We start from the raw sequence: 6,125 nt of genomic DNA on the forward strand, positions 1-6,125 counted from the left end.
ATTTAACAAATGGTGCTGGCATTACTGGATATCAACATGTAGAAGAATGAAAATTGACCTATATCTATCACTATGCACAAAACTCAGGTCCAAATGGATCATAGACCACAACAGAAATCCAGCCACACTGAACCTTTTAGAAGAGAAAGTGGGAAGTACACTTGAATGCCTTGGCATGGAAGACCACATCTTAATATAAACCCAGCAGCACAGACACTTAGAGAAAAATTAATAAATGGAACCTCTTAAAACTGAAAAACTTTTGTAAAGCAAAGGACACTGTCAACCAGACAAAACAACAGCCTACAGAGTGGATAAAGAGCTTCACTAACCCCACATCAGACAGAGGATTGATCTCCAAAATATACAAAGAACTCAAGAAATTGGTCATTAAGAGAACAAATAATCCAATGAAAAAATTGGAGTACAGAGCTAAACAGAGAATTCTCAACAAAGAAATCTAAAATGGTTGAAAGACACTTAAGGAAATGTTCAACATCCTTAGTAATCAGAGAAATGCAAATCAAAACAACTCTGAGACTCCATCTTATACCTGTAAGATTGGCTAAGATCAAAAACACTGATGACAACTTATGCTGGAGAGGTTGTGGGGTAAAAAGAACACTCCTGCATTGCTGGTGGGAATGCAAGCTGGTACAGCCCCTTTGGATATCAGTGTGGCGATTTCTCAGAAAATTAGGAAACAACATTTCTCAAAACCCAGTAATAACACTTTTGGGTATATATCCAAAGGATGCGCAATCATGCCACAAGGACATGTGCTCAACTATGTTCAAAGCAGCATTGTTTGTCATAGCCAGAACCTGGAAACAACCTAAATGCCCTTCGACCAAAGAATAAATAAGGAAAATGTGGTACATTTACACAATGGAGTAGTACTACACAGCAGAAAAAAATAATGACGTCTTGAATTTTGCAGGAAAATGGATGGAGCTAGAAAACATTATTTTGAGTGAGGTAACCCAGATACAAAAAGACAATTAACACATGGACTCACTCATAAGTGATTTTTAAACATAAAGCAAAGAAAACCAGCTCAGAAATCACAATCCCAGAGAATCTATACAACAATGAGGACCCTAAGAGAGACATACATAGATCTAATCTACATGGGAAGTAGAAAAAGAGAAGATCTCCTGAGTAAATTGGGAGCATGGGGACCTTGAGAGAGGTTCGAGGGGAGGGGAGAGGCAGGGAGGGAAGCAAAGAAAAATGTAGAGGTCAATAAAAGAATTCATTGTATAGTTAAACAAAAGAAACATACAAACTAAAAAAGGAAATGGACAGGCTGAAGCCTAAACTGAAAACGATTCAAACATGTTTACCTCATTCCATCCTTGTTGATTTCCTCTTACGAATCTTGAATTCGGAATATCCAGACCTGGCATCTCTTTCATCAGGCAGAGATACTATTACTTCCCTTAATTAAATACCCACTGAGCTGCTTGGATATTCAGAAAGCCTCACCATTGCCATTGAGTTTGAGTCCTGTGTAGATGCTGAGGTGTGTGGTATTGAACCTGTACCACATTGTTTCCTGCTGATCTTAGGCTTACAGGGAGGACACCTTGATCCTTCAAAAACAGGAAAGGGTGAGTGTGTTCAGGACTTCTTGAACTGTGAGTTCTGTTTGTGACATTGCAGATGTTGCAGGGCTGCTGCCTGGATGTCCCTCAGGCCATGTCCAGATTCCAATTTTGTTTTCACACTTCCCAGAGCTGTGCACAAGGTCTCCACACCTGTTCTGTATCAGGAAAACTACTGGGTCCCAGGCCACTTTTTGACTGTGGTGAAAAGGCACCTGGAACCTGTGCCACCTCAGAATTTGTAGTTCTTCCAGGTTGGTGACACTTTCTCTAGACTATGGTGTCTCTCGGTGTTCCATTCCACTTGTTCAGTTGTTCACGTCACAACTTTTAGGGAGGGTGAGGTTTAAGAAAAAGATAAACAAGAGACAGCAGGTATAATCAGGAAGGCATCCAGTGAAGACTGTGATCTGCACAAATTTATTTCTCATAGACCTTATATAACCCAATCCAAAAGTGGGGGAAGATGAAAGACTTCTTTACCATGGTACAGAGAACAAATAAGTGTAATTACCTCCTAACATCTCTGAACATCAAGTAACCCCACCCTAGAATGAAATATCCTTTTACCTAGGCAAAACGTCCTGTAGCCACACCTTAGGTCAAAACTTTCTGTTGTATAACCTTGAAGGAGCTGGAAGAGCTCTGAACTCTCTGACTTTCAGCTAAGGTGGAATGGATTCACTTCTGTGGGCTCCCACAGGTATGAATGTTGGTGAGTGTGTACTCTATTGGTCGACTCCTTAAGAGCTATGTCTGTGATGCTTTAGAGTTTTCCTGTCAGCACCTTTATGACTTTATATTTTCCTTACTTTTGAACCCTAAACCATGCATTGCATAAGGTAAACAAATGCTTGGGTGTTAGGATGGGTGTCCCAAGCAAATTTGATCACTCTGTGTATGTTCTGCCCATTAAAAATGATCATGTGAGAGAATCAATTGGTTTACTCTGTAAGAGGGTGTCACAGTTGTCACCATTCCCAGTCACGGAGGAAGAGAGTTTTAAATCAGACTTCTTTTCACTACCAATTCTGAGGCAAAATTGGGATATTTGAAATGCGTTCCTAGGTTTGCCCTTTGGGGGCTCTGTGAGGCGAGTGAAGGGCTTGGAATTGTTGTTTGCTTGTTTTTCTCTAGGCTTCTCTAAGTAGCATGCTAAGAAGCATGAAGGAATATTTAATCAGGAATTAATCGCTTTACAGGATGAACTTCTTTGGAGACCAAAATAGCATTTTCACTAGTACCACATTTCAGGGCACAGAAGACAAAAAGCAGGAAGGAGAGTGGAATCTGACTTCAGAAGACAAAGAGCTCATTATTAAGTGGCACTTACTTTGCTGCTATGCAGGGAAGGTGTGCGATGGGAGAAAGCTAGCAGAGATCCTTCATAGGGCTGATGGGGGCGGGCTTTGCAATGACGACATTGCACCAACTTCTTATAGGAAACCGTGCTATGCAGTCTCTTTTTTGGAAATTATTTGGCAAAGAGACTCAGGCTCCGAGGAGCCTTGCTCCTAATGGTTCCCATGACCTGGGGTGGATGTGTGATTTTGTGAAACAAAGAAAACTGTGACCACCTGTTGCAAACAAGTGGCTGTGGCCCCGGATGGCATGAGCCATTTTTATTCATAGTTTCAATAGTTTGCATGAACACTCATTTGTTTCCTTAAGTTTCTAATAATAATTAAAATAATTTCCAATTTGTTCCCTTACTTCCTTCTCTTTTTGTGCCCCAACTTTTCCACTGGTAATCCTTACATACGTGATTTGTAGCTGTAATATCACAAGCATTAGCAATAAAGCAAGCAACAAAGGACGTTTTCTCACTAGGCACATCTACAGGTAGAAGAGTGTGCCCAGTCGGCATTCTTTACAGTTACAGTGTTATGCAAAGTGAAAAAGAAATTTAGCTTTGGCGGTTAATATTTAGCTGTAGTGAAATCTAAACTCTCACAATCAACCCATCAGCCAAGGCTGAATGACTTCATTCTATATTCTTTACTACTCTATCTCCTATGGAGGATACAACAGATTTTTCCCTATCATCCTGTAGATTACAAAACTTAGAAACTTTAATTTTAAGTTGGCATTGCTATCTCTTGTTCTCAAGTTCCAATTTTCTCAGCTTCCAAAAGTATTGAGTCCTACATTATTGACACAGTTATTAGAAATTGGGGACACTGTGGGTTTCTATGATTTTGCATCATTATTCCCTGTTCCTAGACTGTCTCATTAACGCTAGATTCATCTATTCATTTGCATTTCTCTTAGACTCTCATAATTAGGATCGTTCATTCCAGGACAATTACGCAAATTTGTAAAATCCTGAAGTATTGTGACTAACTCAAATTAGTCACAAAATGCACTGTGCAGGCAACATCCTGTTCCTGAGAATCCTAATTTCATAGTCACACCTGAAACATCAGAGACTTTAGAGGATGAATCAGGTTCACTGTACGTTTTTAACAACATCCCCTCTGGCTAATCCAGAAGAGAGTCATGGGGGAACTTTTTGCTAGTGCAACAGCCATCTCTTCAAATGGGCTTTAAGAAAGTGAATCTAGAGGCAGCCAGCAGTATGATTTGTGTAAGGAAAGCAAGGTGAGCAGGTAGCACAAATGCTCCTGTGTCATGCTCTTAATATACAGCAATTTATCCATCACCCTTGCCAAAAATGGGTTAAATTCTCCCAGGCCTTACCAAAAGGAGAACTTGTTCATGTTATTCTCAGGCCTTGTTCACCGAAGAAGTCACATGGCTCCTGGCAGCAGGCTCTGTTGCGAGACAGGATTTCTCAGCGAATATTCATCTGTGGACTGACATGGTGAGAAGCTGAGAAGTTTCTGCCTTCCTCCATCCCTCCAGATGTGCTATAGATGGTCAATAAGCCCAGACGTGATCATCTTCTTCAAGGGAACATTTTTGAACTCTCCAATATGGGGGTTGTTTAGCTGTGAGGACAGTCAGTCACATCATGACAAGATTAGTTAAAACAGTCACTGTCATATGAAGAACATCTGTGATGGTCATGCTCAGAGATGCAATTAAGTTGTGAGTCTAGCTTTTTGATGGCTCAATCATCTCAACACCCCAGGGTAGCCATCTGAAAAAAGAATTGGTGAATGTTACTGTTTATTTCTGTTAAAATCTTAATCTGAATAGTAGGTGGATATATGACTCAGCAGATGATACCACAGACGTCTATTTCAGAGGATCTTGGCTAGTTTCTAAGATCTGTAGCTAGCTCTAAACTGTCTGTGAGTCCAGTTTCAGGGGATACACAATCATCTTCTGGCCTCCCATGGTGACAGGCACACATGGGCACACTGATGTATATGCGAGAAAAACACTCATTGTCATGAAAATGAAATAAATAAAATTTAGTGTGTACTTGACTGACATTTTTACTCTAGTGAATACCATGGTGTTGAAAGAATCATTTTATGATCCTGGAAGCAATAGCAGGTATGATGAAGTCCCGAGGTTAAAGCATTAGGTGTCTTTGCATCATTATTTTGAGAATGACCATTAAGGGTTCTTTCTTAGCTGTCATAGAGTCACTGAAATTGGAATATTTAATGTAATGAGTGAAGGCTTTCTTCATGACCTTGGACAAAACAAAAAAAATCAACAAAAAATTGCTTTTCATAACTGAATCCTTAGTGGAGTACACATGGCATGCGTGTCTACTTTATCTATCACTGAGCAATTGTATTTCCTTGTTGGTGACTTTTAATTGTATTAATAGAAAATAGATGCATTAAAGCATAGGTTGTGAGTCAGTCCTTGTCTTTTGCTTCATCCCTAAATTTTGAGATTTCCTATCAATCCTATATGTGGTTTCTGCACTTTATCTCCATGAGCCTTACTCCTACACTGATGTCCAGTTTTTTTCTTTAGGAGCAAGAGATTCGAGTCTATAGAACAAATTTTCGGGATCTAACTTGAAGGAAAATGCAGGTGAGGAATGACAGATATACAAAGAAGTGAATGAGTGAACCCTAGATTCTAGGTTCTTGACATGCCAAGGTTCTAAGCCCAAAATGAAATAGGTTTATCCCAGAACGAAGTATTTTAAGGTGTTTATTGCTTTGTTAGAAATAAATAAATGAATAATAAAAAATGTATTCTCTGTCGTTGTTTTCTTATTTTGCTTGATTGTTTTTGTTCATTGGTTGGTTTTTGGTTTTGGTTTTGAGAGTGGCTCTCTTTGGTTAGCATTTGCTGCCATAGCACTAGCGCTCTAGATTAGGTGAGTCTCTTCTTTAGTGAATTTCTTGCTTAGGCTTCAGGATTTCTGGATGTAAAAATGCCTGCCACCAGGTCTGGAAAGAACTTTTTCCTTTCAGTCATGGTCTCATCATGTATACCCGAATGGCTTTAAATTCATAGAACTCTGCCTTTCCCAAGCGTGCTGGCACCAAATGTTTGAAACTGCTGTTTCCTAAACGTTTTAGATACTTTAGGCTGAAGGGGCGGAGTGAGTAGACCTCGCCAATCAGGGACAGCTTCACTAAA

Source organism: Microtus pennsylvanicus, chromosome 8 (genome assembly GCF_037038515.1).
Source record: "Microtus pennsylvanicus isolate mMicPen1 chromosome 8, mMicPen1.hap1, whole genome shotgun sequence".
Taxonomy (NCBI): Eukaryota; Metazoa; Chordata; class Mammalia; order Rodentia; family Cricetidae; genus Microtus; species Microtus pennsylvanicus.